Source organism: Lampetra fluviatilis, chromosome 15 (assembly GCF_964198595.1).
Source record: "Lampetra fluviatilis chromosome 15, kcLamFluv1.1, whole genome shotgun sequence".
Lineage (NCBI taxonomy): Eukaryota > Metazoa > Chordata > Hyperoartia > Petromyzontiformes > Petromyzontidae > Lampetra > Lampetra fluviatilis.
The window spans coordinates 6,567,184-6,582,929 of NC_136289.1; the positions used below are offsets into that span (position 1 = coordinate 6,567,184).

Genomic DNA, 15,746 nt, shown 5'->3' on the forward strand with positions numbered 1-15,746 from the left:
CAGGTGAACACAGTCATGCATTGCAAGCGGAAACTTAACGTCTCACTTAATATTTTCCGGATCACAAGTCGACCGAGAGGTGGCCCATGCCGAGTTAGGCACTGCCTTGGCAAAGATGTGTACTGGATGTGGTGCCTGGGGTGATGGGATATTTTCTGGGTAACTGACCCGGACAAGAACCCGGCTGAAGTTAAGCCCCGGGTTGTAACCGTGCACTTTTACGGAGGCCCGCCGCCCCCCCTGAGGATATCTGTGCTGAGCTGATTCCATAAGAAATGAGAGAAAGTAGCAAGGCACACACCTCGATGGCCCATGACAGAACTGCGCGCTGCCATCAACAGCTGGCGACGGCACCCGCCCTCATCCCTCCCCATGTCACGCGAATGCACGCACCGCGTACGGAGATTACAGCGCCGCACAGGTGTTCCATTCACCGCTGGGTGCCCCCCCCACCCCACTGCACACTACTAACTATGCTTCACATCCTACGGTCACAGAATGACGCGATCACCTATAATACAGGGTGCTTAAATTATTTTTTAAACGGAATTTGAGTTTTGTATTCCGTTATTCCATTTGAACGCTGTACCAGATCGTGTCGATGTCTCTTCTCGCTTGAGAAGGAGATGTACAGGGCGCTTCAAAAATGTTTGAACACTTCTGAAAATTTGCAGCAACGCCACGAGAAATGCGCCTTCGGGCTCTGGAAACCACCTGGAGAAGATTCCAGGCACGCATCGACAATGATGGCGAACAAGTGAGAGACTCTTTGACTTGTTGAAGCTCTTAATGTACATTTATTATCAAATGTATTATACGTTGTATTTCCATTAAAAACGATAGTCTCATATAAGTGTTAACATTTTTTTGAAGCAGCCTGTATTTTCGTCTTTAATCAGGAACGAGTGCTCTGAGTTGTGCAGGCTTGGCTCTGAGCAGTGTGGGCTGATGCATTCCAAAGACCGCTCAAGTGATTGTTGGAGCTCTTCCCATCCCCATAGGGACGTGGCATGACGAACGCGTGCGTAATGCGTTTACGTATTAAATATGAAGTGCAGTGTATTGTTTGAAATGCTGAGCATTGGTTCGTAATAATAGTCTTTACTTACAGTCCCTTGTCAATCCAATGCCAGACGATGCAACTCTCCCACGATGCGAGTTATGGTCAGGATTTGATATCGTCTCATAGCACGATGAGATAACCACTGAGCCACCACTCTCCCATAACGGTAAAGCCAAGAATACTAGTTAGAAAAAACGATCACATATATTTGAAACGGACCCAATAAAAAATTGGCCAAACGTTGAAGCAGGACCTCCTGTAAATAGTTTTTTTAGGTTCAGTGAGGCTTTCGTGTACAACTGCAGTTGGGACTATATCACATTCATGGTGTCTGTTTAAAAATTCCATTAAAAAAACCTTCCACATCAATAAAATATTCAACAGCCTTATTACAATGTGTTCATTTGAGGTAATCATCACAAAACTCAAGCTACACTTTCAACCCTGTCAAATTTATGTCAGAAACACTTTTTCATATTTGCATACGAGGAAAAGTGCCTGTGAATAAGTCATCCATAATCTCGGAAGCTAAGCAGAATTGAGCCTGGATAGTGTTCGGATGGGCAACCACCATGCATGCCAGGTTGTCATAGGCTGCTATGGGGACTGTGCTGCATGGTGAGCAGTGGAGGGCAGTGCAGCCAAATACATTGCTGTATTGTACTTCTATGATACCATATATAGGCCCCCCCATCCTCCAACCCCGCGGTGACCAGCGTGGTGAAGTATGGTCAAATAGCTCACACGACACCCACGACGTGGGGAGGCCCTCACCTCCCTCTGTGGACCGACAGAAATGGCCGCACGTGTAGATGAAATTGTCCGAGAATGCGTAAAACAAATTAAGGAAGTCTTTCTATCGAACGTTGACGCAAGGCCACGACTTTTCTCCTGGCTGGCCATCATTAGTGCCACCGCCTGGATAAAACCCCCTCTGCAGCATGGGCACATTTCGTTCTGCTCCTGTCCAACAAGGGACCAAGGAGCGTCCCAGATGATTGGGCTGTCGTCCAGACATCACGAACGATGGCAAAATAAATCTGCGGAAGCCTTTGTGTCGTTCTCTAGCACACACGCGCGCGCGTATACACACACACACACAGGTGCACGCATCATTCGGTGGACAGCGAGCTATGAATAACTCCTCCGCTGCCAGGGTCATTGCTGTGTTCATGCATTCGCATGAATTATGAGGAGCATGGTTTTCAAACAGACGAATGTAAGGAACCACTTAACCACTTTTGTAAATAAAGAGGTCACACTACGTAACAGAATGAGCAGTGGATATCGGATGACCCTAACGGGTTCTTGAAAGAGGTCTTTTGAGTTAAGAGACTAAATCAAGGGTTAAACTTCAAGCGGTCACTCTACGTGTGTTATGTGTGTTATACTTCCAATTAAAGGGGAGTGGTGGTGCAGTGGTTTGCGCGCAGCACACTCTGAACTCAATGACCTGAATGTAATTCTTGACCACGGCTAACATCAGTGATGAGTGACGGCTGAACAGGTCCTGGACCTCTCATTCACCGCCTACACCAACCTGGACCGATCAGCGCGGTAATGTAATGGGAAACATAGAAATCCATCATTCGGAGACCTTCCAGCAAGTGGAATTATAAAGGGATGAAAAAGTATTACTTATAAATTATTACTTTAGATATCAATGGACACTAATGTTGTGACAGTGGGATATAATGGCACAATTAAATAAACCGACTGCTGTAACAATGCAGTGACACCTTTCAACGACCAATAAACCAAAACGTAGGAAAACAAGCAAAACTGTCAGCGTACCAAAAAAATACAATCACGATATAAAATGCTGTAAACCACCGCACGTCCTACCACAAATGAACCACAGATGCTGGCACACGCCTCAAGAAACCCAATAAACCCAATGCCGCTGTACAGCACTGCGATGAGGAACGCCAACACCATCGCTGACGTCGAGACTCGGCAGGGCCCCGAAGCCAACGGACAGACATTGGGAGAGTGGGGGGGACAAGCTTGACGTGATTCCCTCGGTGCATGTCTCAGGGTTCCAGCCCGTGGTCTTACATGGGAAACAATGGATGTAGCATTCGCACGGTTCAAAAGTGCTCCATGAGCGAGCAGTGCTAATTTGTTTTTTTTCGGTAAAGTCACGTAGGTAAAAAATAGAAATAAATTAAATGACGACGTTTCAGGCGCAACACAAGCGTCCTTACACTAAGCGGTGTGCCTTAACTAATTAATTAAAATTTATTAAATCAATAAATTAATTCGGGATTTAATTTTTTTTTTACCTACGTGACTTTACCGAAAAAACCAAAGAGTATGAATCCTTGCAGTCACGAAAACTTCAAATCTAGAATCAGTGCTAATTTGTGGGCGATTGTGGTGGCGGGTAATCATAATAATCAAATGTCTATTTGCTTTTCATTTTGCTTGGTCGCTCTTAGCTGTTGGGCCACAGTTTCTGTGATTGATAGAATGTCATCATCTTCATCGGCCATGATCAATCCATCGCTGGATGAAGGCCTCCCCAAGTTGTCTCCATCTGTTACGACCCAGCGACGTTAATCCTCCACCCAGGACATGATTTCATTGCTCCATCGCCCCATTGGATACACCGTCATCTCTTCTAGGTACGCGTCCTACCTAAGCCCATTTTCTTTTATAAACAGTGTGAAAGGGGTAATTAATTAATGTTTATTCTCGAATCTACGTGTTCTTCTTTCTGCCCCTCAATGTAATTGCATGCACGTATCTACGTAGTTTCTTTTTTCTCGAGAATCCATTTGAAAAATCTAATTAATTTTTTTGGCCGCTCATCATTTTTCTATCTACGTGACTTTATCGAAAGACCCAAAGAGTACTCATCAGGCGCCAGCCGATTGAGAGCTGTGTAAATGAAAAAAAAAAACTGTACAGCAGTATAAAATCGATGCAGTGCAAGAAATTAAACTCAGAGATATTTTGTAAATACAATTCATTTTTTGCGATTTAAAGCTTTCGTGACTGCAGGGATTCATATTCTTGGATCTTTCGGTAAAGTCACGTAGAAGGGAAATAATAAAATAAAATAATAAAAATAAAACATAATAAAATTATCATATAGAAGGGAAGTAATAAAATAATAAAAATAAAACAATAAAATAATTCTCACGACGTTTCGGCCACAACACAAGCAGCCGTCCTCAGGTGAAGACCAGGTCTTTGTTGTGTTGTGGCCGAAACGTCGTGAGAATTATTTTATTTTATTTTTATTATTTTATGACTTCCCTTCTACGTGACTTTACCGAAAGAACCAAGAAGATGAATCCCTGCAATCACGAAAGCTTTACATAGAAAATTATCATAAATTGTCCCCCCCCCCCCCCCCAAATAATACGAATCCTAGGCAGAGATTTCTAAGCGTAATACACGAAGACTAACATGAGGGTAATTGCTAGGTAGTCAAGCCAACCATGTGCTCTGTGGAAGGCTGCTCGTGGGGTTGATTTTTTCAGGCGCAGTGAGAAATCTTGCAATCACGACATCAGCCGTCTATGCCTGCGCGTGTAATCAAAGAGAGTGGCCTTAGTCCCTTAGTGGAATCTGCATTACTTTAATGTAAAGATGCAAAAAAAAACCACCCTGAAATCTTTGCGTTCAATCCAAAGGGGTTTCTATATTTAATGAAAGATCTATGAGAAAAAAAATAACATGTACCACCTATAGGCGCTGTGCAAACAGAGCGATCGCTGTTTAGTGATATCAGTTGAGTGAATTAATTAACAGCGAGAAATAATTAACAGGCTTGCAGATGGATCGATCGATGAACTGATGGATGAGTTTTCAACTCGAGGGCCACTTCTACTGCAAGTGGATGTGTACGAGTGTGTGTGTGTGTGCATTCTCCAGATAATGCGCAACCCTCTGATGGGCGTTTAAACGTTCAATACCGTCACACCGCAGCGTTCTGAGTTAGGACCGCAGTGTGCCAAGCGAAAACAGATGCTCCCGTGCACTTTTTTTTTCATGTTGCAATGGGAAAACACGTGATGGGTGTTCTGATGGCTTTGCACATGATGTACCTGATACATGGTTGATGACGTTTCAAGTATATTTCGGTAAAAGCACCAGCCGTTTCTTGGTCAGCAGGTCACGTGTGGTGGGACAAAGTGTGGGTAACGTTCACCTAGATTTGAAGCTTTCGTGACTGCAAGGATTCATACTCTTAGTTCTTTCGGTAAAGTCACGTAGGTAAAAAATGAAATTAAAATTAATAAAAATAAAACAATAAAAATCACGTTTCGGAGGCAACACAAGCTTCCGTCTTATTTTTATTAATTTTAATTTCATGTTTTACTTACGTGACTTTACCGAAAGAACTAAGAGTATAACGTCCACCTCTTTCAACATGTTTGGTAAAATATCCCTCGAGTGAAGGCCCTTCTGACGGCAACGGCATCAGCAGGAAATTAGCGGGGCTGCTGCTTTAACTGCACCTCTGACTGGCTGGCAGTGGCGGCTCGCGACTGTGATTCATTCATTGCCTTGTCGGCAAGGGGTTAGTGCAGGGGTCGGCAACCTACGGCTCCGGAGCCGCATGCGGCTCTTTACGGGCTGCTTCTTGACGATATGTACGTATGTACAGTATGTACTCAGATGCATTGCGGCTCTTGAAATACTGAATTTTGTACCGAATTGGAAAGAAATGGCTCTTCTAGTTATTTTGGTTGCCGACCCCTGGGTTAGTGGATCGCATAGATTTGTGAGACTTCCAAATCCGCTGGGCTGCTAAGTGGCCGTGAGACGGAAGCCATGAGACGGAAACACCTGAAGTGAGTCGTGAAACCATCAGTGTGAACATTTGAATGCTGTACCATCTTATGCGCACGTTTGCTCCAGGTACTGTGGAGGGCAAGATTTTCCATTCATAAAAATGAGCACATCCCCTAGCAGGATCGTTTTCTAGATGATCCTTATTATTGACTTGCTGGTGTCACCGTGGCACTTTTGTGCAAAAGACACAGGAAATGAGCACTCACAAATTGCAAATACACAATTGCATTGGTTTGCCACCTGTCCTGTTTTTTCCAAGATTGTCCTGTTTTTGAGGAAGTCATCCGGTGAAAGGCGGAACTCTTCCGTGGACATTAAAAGTCCAGATTTTATTCAGTTAATTTAACAATAATAAGAATAATGCACCACTCAAGACAATATATATACATTTCGATTTAAAGCTTTCGTGACTGCAGGGATTCATCTTCTTGGTTCTTTCGGTAAAGTCACGTATAAGGGAAGTAATAAAATAAAAAAAATATAACATAATAAAATAATTTTCACGACGTTTCGGCCACAACGCAAACAGCCGTCCTCAGGTGAAGACCGGGTCTGTCGGGGAGAATTATTTTATTATGTTTTATTTTTATTATTATTTTATTACTTCCATTCTACGTGACTTTACCGAAAGAACCAAGAAGATGAATATATATCCATTTAGTGCTCCACTCTTCTGGTAATTGTAATATATTCTTCTTTCCATGATATTTCATGGCTTTACGTATCTCAAGAGATGGCAGCTCATTTCGTACAAGAAGAATTAATCACAATTATCTGGGGCATCTGCATATTATTCTGTAATGCATTCCTGAAATCCAGCTCTCTGGAGGCAAGGATTGCGAATTATGTAAACATCACCTCGTGTCTGTGACACACCAATCCCCAGGGCTATGAGGTGGCTGTTATTATTTATGATTTCATTATTATTACGCTCGTTTCCCCCCCCCCAGGATTGTGTCACCGAGTCTCCAAACTCTTTTTTTTGCAGTCTCCAGCCAAGTTTTCACAGTAGGGGGGGGGGGGAGCTGCGGTGTAATCCCCAAATAAGTAACTTGCAGGAATGTTTTTCAGCATTGAGATATATCGCCAACACCAGCAACATTATCACGGTGATCTTTTTTGCCGGTATCAAAGTATGAAAAATAAGAATAGGTTTTACCCTTTGTGGCAAGAAAACAGGTGTTATGTTCAAACGCCAAATATATACCTTTGGAAGGAATCAAGTCTGCATTAAGCACACTTACTTGTGGTGAACGTGCAAACAAACTGATAATATATGCATAGCTTTTGTCGGTTTATCATAGAATATCGCAAGGAGAGTGTTGTAGATGTAGGTTGCGATGGGTGGCGCACGTGTGTAAGGGTGAAAGGGAGAGAGGGCAGATTACCTAGACGGGCAATGAAGCGACACCCAGAAGGTGGGACAAGCATACGGAGGAGAGAAGGCCTGAAGGCAGACGGTGGTGGTGGTGAGACTGTAAGAGTGGCCCTTAAAGGTCGAGTATCCACTTTACAACAACTGTCGGCTCCAGCGGACTTAAAAGTGATGGTGGGAGGTGGTGGCGCCAATGGCGTTAGTCAACACGACCTTTTGAAACATTACAAACAGGGCCCTCTGTAACATGACTTTTGAGATTCGTTTGAAACGTCCCTCAGTAAATGAATGGATGTTAACGTTACCCACCAAACACGTGTCTTACGAGCTGACAACTGCAATAACCATTTAAACAATCCATGACGGAAAGTTCCCCAAATTTACCCAAACGGTAATTAATTAGTTCAATGCCTTAACATCTGCAGACGTGTGTGTAGGACAAAAAAACCCATAACTCTCCAATATAATTATTGTAAGCATTTAAATGTGTTGCTTAATATTGTTCTGAATGTATCATCACACAGTATTAGTATGCTGGTAAAATCTTGCTATAATAAACAAAACACTCCATTCTAGATTTGAAGCTTGTGTTGCCTCCGAAACGTCGTGATTTTTATTTTTTTATTTTTATTTTATTTTACTTTTATCAATTTTAATGTAAAAATTTTACCTACGTGACTTTACCGAAAAAACCTAAGAATATGAAAACACTCCATAATTGATTGAACAGAGTTTGCAACGAGAATCTTACTGACACAATGCAATGTAGATAATGCATTTAGGCAAGTGTAACACGGAACATGCATGCCATGTGCCTGCTCATAAATAAATGTAATAAAGCTCGTGTGAAGAAAACAACAAATAATTTCGATGATCCTAGGAGTGGAAATATATTGAGTAATTGCAATCAAGGGCTAAAAATGCAACTTAGAGCCACAGCTATGAAAAACACAATCCAGAGAATCTGGCGTTTTAATATTTTGTCCCCCATTGCTCTGTAAAGGCGATGACCACAATAAAAAAAATCGAAGAAAAAAAAACCGAGACCAATCAATCACTTATATTCAGCTTGTGTCAGCAGCCGGATTATTACTTTGTGCCGTTTTGACCAATCTCGACACCAATGTTCAAAGGTGACCCGTGACCACAATCAGATGCCTGGAATTGCATTGTAGGTCAAAAGGTCACAGAGCAATGTCAGACCACTTCAGAGAATGTTCCTGAGAGAGGCTGCCGATGCCGGGCTGGCTGGGCTGGTTTGGTGGGTAGCTTGATTTGGATGGGGAGACAAAGAAGCATTCTAAATAAAGGGCACGATATTGTTTTTTTAAAGAGCTCTTTTTTTGGTCTTTCCAGGACTGCCCCTCTGAATTAAATCAGTCACGCAGGCCACTATGAGACACTGCACACCAATTGTGGCAGTGAAAGTCGATGCCAAGACTCGCAGGTCTCTGATTGATGTCCCACTGACTGCGCATGCATGGAACCCGCAGTCGCCACTACCACCACCGCCACTGCTCCCACCACAATCACTGAAACATCTACTACTATCATCATCATCGCCACCACCACCACCATCACCAATATATATGATCCTTGCCCGAAGATGAAAAGGAACCGTTAAATTCGCTTTGATCAAAGACTTCGTTTTGTAGATATCTCGAGCGAACGCGTTCAACGCTGTGTGCATTTAGCATGATCTGTAGCTGAAGTTGACAGCGAATCCAGGTGTTGCCATCCATTCTTAAACGGTCATTGCTGCACAGCCCACATTACCACCCAGCTGTTGGCCGTGTGGCTCATTATTGCAAGTGTATCCATTAGACGCACAATGATGCATTGCAGCTTAGATTAAAATCAATTATGCTCGCAAGTGCATACAATCATGTGCGTAAAAATGTAATTACGCACAATCGATGCAAATTACATGCAAATGATATGCCGTGACGTTGAGGCTAACGAAGCGATCAAAACTGCACCAACGAGACAACAAAAATATTGAGAAACAATTGAAACAAGACGGTGGGGGTCGTGGTGACACTGGCGGTGGTGGTAACATTGAAGTGTCGAAGGTGGTGATGGTGGTGGGTGTGGTGGTATTAGTGGTCAGGTTGATGGTGGGCAAGGTGGTAGTTATGGTGAGGGTGGTGGTGATGTCGGTGGGAGTAGTGGTGAGGGTGGTGGTCGTGGTGGGAGTGGTGGTGGGGTTGATGAGGGTGGTGATGGTGATGATGGTAGCAGCTGTGGTGGCAGTAGCTGTTATTATCTACAAATATAATATTTCGAATGGATATTTCTTGACCTATATTTGTGACATATGTACATTTAAATCACTAGCACGTTTTTACACCGGTGCGTGGTATAAAAAAAATCACACTTTTGACAATTATTCTCCTGCGATTTGCAACCCCGGTCAGCAAATCTTGCGGGGTGCGTAAAAATCCGTTCTCGTGATGTCGAAGCAATTGGAAGGCGAATGTCATCAGCAGCTGAACACGAAGCTTCACAGTCTCTTGCCGTGAAGCAGCACCCGGCCTGATGACTATTGGCTCCGTGTTTTGGCTCGTGCCCGAGACTTGGACGGACGGTTCCTAATCCTAACTCTAAAGCATTTGGATGAAGAACGACATGATCCCAAAGCTCTACTTTCCGTACTATCCATTCGCAGTTCAAGAGGACGACGACGACGATGCTCCAGGCCCACCTCAGGCTCGCAAGGCACGCAAAAAAGCAGCTGCTGCTGTTGCTGCTCCAGGCGTTCGCCCTCCTGGTCGACCCAAAAAATCGCGTGCCCCAGAACCAAATCAACGGTCAATATTGAAAATTTGTTTTTAGCAAGTCTCAGTACACTAAATAAACCTTCGAGTCACGTCAAACTTGCGACGGGGTCTATTAAAAACTGATTAAAAGTTTAGATTTTAGACTGCTTTATGAGGATCGGTGTGTTAAGGTGCACCAGTGGACCGCCAATACGTCTACGTGTACTTTAAAAAATATTGCAATTTTAGATTTCCAATTTCATGCAGAATAATACTATTCAAGAATCTGCCAGCTACATCATGATCCACATTAACCCCTTGTGGGTTGCTGGAACATCACAGCCTCCCCGTCATACCAAACTCATGCCTAACAAGTGTAGAGGAGTAAAATGGAGACGTGACGTCAGGTGTGCCGTTCAGTGCGATGACGTCACGCCTCCTAGGGTACTTAAGGGATACCCCGTGACGTAAGCGGGGTCACTGTGGGAACGGGTAGAGTAAGCAGGGTGAAGAAGGAACCAGGGGTAGAGAGAGGGATCGAGTAGGGAGTCTGGGTGGAAGCCGGTGGTAGCCGTAGAGCTGCTTCTCTCTCCGCTCGGTGGAGTCGGCAGAGTCCACGATCCGACACGAGAGAGAGAGAGACCGGAGCTAGCCGGCAGGGACCCGGACTCAGAGTAGGTCCCCTAGCCCCTGGGAGTTGTGTACCCTGCTGTGTATCATTGTAACAGCTTTAATAAACCCTGGCGAAAGCCCTTCACTTACCTCCGTCTCCGCGTGCGTCCGTCGGAACTTCTCTACACAAGCAACAATGCCCCCACAATCGTTTACAATGTGAATGTACAATGTGAATATTCACCGTGTGGGATGCCTGCAATGATTCACTCCACCAGGGCTTGATGGATTGTCATCATACAGCATTGTGATTGATTCACGATTCAATATTTTTTGTTCTCGTTTATATTGCCTGCTTGTACATGCAGTTTTGTTCACTATATCAGCTTGCTACTGCTACCACGAATAAATAATAATAATTATTATTAAACAACACTACAGAAATGTGTATATGTATGTATTTCTAGATTTGAAGCTTTCGTGACTGCAAGGATTCATATTCTTAGGTTTTTTCGGTAAAGTCACGTAGGTAAAAAATAAAAATTTATAAAAGTAAAATAAAAATAAAATAAAAATCATTCAAACGCTGTCTCCCCGACAGACCTGGTCTTCACCTGAGGACGGCTGCTTGCGTTGTGGCCGAAACGTGAGAATTATTTGATTATGTTTATTTTTATTATTTTATTATTTTCCCTTCTACGTGACTTTACCGAAAGAACCAAGAAGATGAATCCCTGCAGTCACGAAAGCTTTAAATCGAAAAATAAAAATCACGACGTTTCGGAGGCAACACAAGCTTCTGTCTTCAGGTGGAACCGTCACAGCACGATAGCTGTATCAAGTGTATGTATGTTGAATCTCTTTTGTCAATCGGAAGTGCGGGGGAAGGACAACAAACTAAACACAAAAAGCATTTGTAAAGAAATGGGTTTTTAGTTTAGAAAATACTTACACAAGTGTCGTCAGGAAATGTGCGTCACTGCAAGTTACCCGAAGTCACACTAGATCAAGTTAAAAACTGTTACGATGCAGCGTGCATGCCAAAATCTCCAAAAGCTAAACTGAAGTAATTTATCACAGAGACGTATCGTAGCAAGAGAAATATCCAAAGCCATTTGGAACAGCTGCCATTTTACATATATATGTAAGATTTGTTACATTTTATATTTTACAGTTGCAATGTTCAATGTTATTCTGAATGACAAAAACTGCTCTGCGGATTTTTTTTTCATGAGAAATGTTGCACAGTTTTAAATTAAACATGTTTATGGTGAGGCTCGTGCATAGGGATGGTTTGGCCTTTAAGCCGGCTCTCTGTCAGCCCTTCCCGTGCCCCCCCCCGCCACAACGTGCATTGAAAGGAGATTCACAGCCCATGGATGTTTGGAAAAAAACAGGCACTGACCGAGAAGGCGTCAGGAGAGAGAATGAATTATCCTCCAGCAAAGGCAGAAAGATTTGTTTCACTGCAGAAATTTGTTTAATCAGTGGACCTACCACCAGGATGTCTGCAGCGCCTGTCCTTCTTGCCCCAAGCAGACTCCAAAATAGCCGTTCCTGCTGGCAAAATGATGACTTTAGAGACAAATCCGGGCAACGGCATTAAATTGTACGTCGGTAGGAATACACCGTCAGAATCATCGCTAGCGGGCGGAGGAGGCAAGCTTTAGTAATTGCATGCGGACCTACGGTCCTTTGCCAAACAGCGATTGCCGAACAACGACTTAAAGATTGCTGTGGAAGGCAGGCACATGCGTTGCTCATCAAATCGGCTTCGGCACACTTGTGGGACCCACTCGGCAAAGTCTCACAGGTTCAATGACTGGGCAGCCGTGTAGCGGATTGTGTAAAATGTTTTGTTACACACAAGTGGTGTTTTCTTTGTTTTTTCCCCCCAAATTGTATTTATCGCGGTCACGTCGTGAGACAGAGAATCCATTTGAAGCTCTCACACAGCAGTGCACCCGTCGATGTTTGCGAGTGGCTAACAAGAAGCGGACATCACAGAACCACTTCTGATATGTCCCTTCAAGTGACCTCTGATCCACACTCGGGGTGCATATTATCACATGCTCTGCTGCAACGAAATGTTTGTTGTATGGTAGTCAAACCGATTTTATTTATTTATTCTCAGAGCTGGACTCTAAGCAAATGCACGGAAACAGATTTAATATGATGGGTTTCCTCGCTGCCGTCTTTGATGACCAGGCAGAGACCATCAGCTCACTCAACTTGACAGCCCGCTTTAATGACAAGCTGCTCCTTGCATTCAAATCCAAGATCTTAGCAGGGCCAGTTCAGTGTCCTGACCTCTTGAGCCACGGAGTCCGCTTACAAGCGTTTGTTTTTAGGATTGCATTCATATTTAACGAAGGTTCTTGTACGCTCTACCATCTCGGTTAACATTTGTGCTTGTGGTAGGAACGCAATTGTTAATCGAATCAAAGTGATTCTTACGCTTGCAGAACCTACAATGAAACATCCGCGAAAGAATCGTTTAATTATGATTTACTCAAATGCTGTAAAATGAATGCGCGAAACTACACCTACTCAACGTTTAAACGGAAATGTAATACCGTACCTCAATCATAGAATGAGTGCTGCAATGATTCTTCTTTTTCAAAAAGGGAGACAAAAACGACGTGTCTCCCTTTTCGATTTGAAGATCTTCGGGCACCAAATAGTGGAAGTTTTAGAGGCCAACCAACCACGTGTCCAAGCTCGATTGAGGAAAGGCGATTCCACCGTCGACCACATACACACTCTCAATCAACTCCTGAAAATGGTCCCACCTGATGACGGAGACTTGTGTTGCCTCCGAAACGTCGTGATTTTTATTTTATTTTACTTTCATTAATTTTAATGTTTTACCTACGTGACTTTACCGAAAAAACCTAAGAATATGAATCATTGCAGTCACGAAAGCTTCAAATCTAGAAAAAAAAAAATCCTGAAAATGGCATATGAATATCGACGCCACTATTGCCTGGCCTGGAGTTGATTATGAAAAGGAATTCGATTCAGCGGAAACGTAAGTGATCATCCAGCGTTCACGAAACTGAGGTGTTGATTAGATGTCATGTTGACATTGCCAACGCCACTCCGAAGGAACTGCTGCGTTGAGATTGCGCGGAGAAATTGCACAAATCACAAGAGGAAAGCACAAATCATAAGAGGAGTCAGGCAAAGGAGACACGTTCTCACCGAGGATATTTACAGCGACGTTATTCGACATCTTCTGAGAACATTTTATTTTCAGAAATAATGGCACAACGTAAATTGATGGGGAAAATAGTTTTAGTCGTTTCGGATTTTGCTGTGAAAATTCATTACGAGAAAGGGATTGCAGAACTTGACAAAGGAGGCTGCAAGTTTTGGACTTGAGATGAATAAGAGCAAAACAAAAGTACTCGATATCGTGTATACATGTAACGAAATCTCCAGATGCTGTTTACATCAAAAGAATGAAAGCTTCAAATCTTGAGCAGTGACCATGTGAAATTAAATTAAATTCAACAAACACAACGCGGACAAGATAACCATGAGGTCCGTGGTAACACAAACGGTAAATTGTTGAGGAATCTGTTTTGAATGGACAGAGGCAACATTGGGGCTTGTTGCATCAGTGCGGAAATCGATTGAGTGTCATCTTCCTGACGGCGTCTGTTATCAACGGTCGAGGAGTGTAACTTGAAATGTGTGGGCAGTCGGGTGTTGAGCAGTGGAAAGGGAAGGGCATGACCCAAGATAGCCATGAGATAAATTGTGTGGACAGGCCACAGTAAAATACATGAAGAAATAACAAACCGAATCGTGAGCAGCAGGACAACTCGTGCGAGGTATGCAGCGATACGAAGACAAAGACAACGATCCCCCGTATAGCCTCGACAGACTGTTGGGGCAAGTGCCTTTAGCTAGCACCCATGAAGACCGGCACAGCACACGACGGAGTGGGTGGTCAACACCACGCCTGGGCCGCCTTTAAAGGTTTGATTTTAAATGAAATATCACCCCCGACTCAAGGGAGGTTTCAAAACATTGGACAGCACTGATTCAATTGGGTCGGATTAAAATATCAGAAAATTAAGACAGGAATGTCAAAAATGCAGCACCCCCTTAATTCATCAGGGGGAATACAATGAACGTTTCATATTTCTACCACTCGAGGACAACAATCCGTCCATGTGCCGCGCACGGGATGATTTCATCGCTTCGTCTCCGCGGCGGACGTGATCCCTCAGGCGCGCTCCTCGCTCCGGCCGCCGATCCGCCGTTAGTCTCGACCAAGGAGCACCATTCCCTTATAGGGGGCCGTCCATAAATGACGTCACGCGATTTTGGACGATTTTAACTATTGTCATTGTAGTGCGTATTTAATGTGGCGCTGCACTCTGATGTTGTAGGATAAAACGTTTATTGAAAAGTATATTTAATTAAGTAGAACGTGTTGTCTATATTTATTTAAAGTTGCGCATTTTGATGTGACGTCACATTTCTAAAACTAACCCTCCCCCCCTCGTCACACATCGTCACAAATGTCTGACCCCCCCCCCCCAGGTGCGTGACGTCATTTATGGACGGCCCCTAGCCACGTGTCCAGCCCAAGCCCACGTTCATTGCGGTCAATATGTGAGTTGGGGAGACCTTCATTCAGCACTGGATAGCTCACGTGTTGTTTGTCCTCCTTCCCCCGCACCTCCGATTAGCACACAGTTGGCTACGTACGGTGCGAAAGAAGTTCAACATACTGTACATATTTGGCTGACGTTGATGATGATGATGACTCGAGAGCAGTGTGCGGACGTCAAAGTTGGTGCATAATGGGCAATGATGAAGAAGACACCACATTCCCTCACAAGCTGCTGTGTGCACTCAAATATATGAGAGAAAAAAAACACATCTTGTCTCACTACGGACTTCATTCAAAATTCCCCATTGCAACAACAGCCACCACAATAAAGGCAATTATTATATCATCAGCGGATGAAGGCCGTCCCATGACATCAACAAATAAAAGGCCATCTGATCGCTGATATACATATTTTTGTTTGTCAAATTTTTATTGCACAGATGTGTCTTCAGGTGTAATTAAAAAAAAACAACTCACATCGAGTTGGCGGATCTCACA

At 43.6% G+C, this 15,746-nt stretch overlaps 1 protein-coding gene across 1 annotated transcript in view; it reads right to left on the bottom strand.

Annotated features, from left to right (window-relative positions):
- The window catches only part of TRPC4 (transient receptor potential cation channel subfamily C member 4), a 77,514-nt gene that overhangs the window by 26,893 nt on the left and 34,875 nt on the right, over positions 1-15,746 (bottom strand). The gene's annotated exons all lie outside the window — the stretch shown is intronic.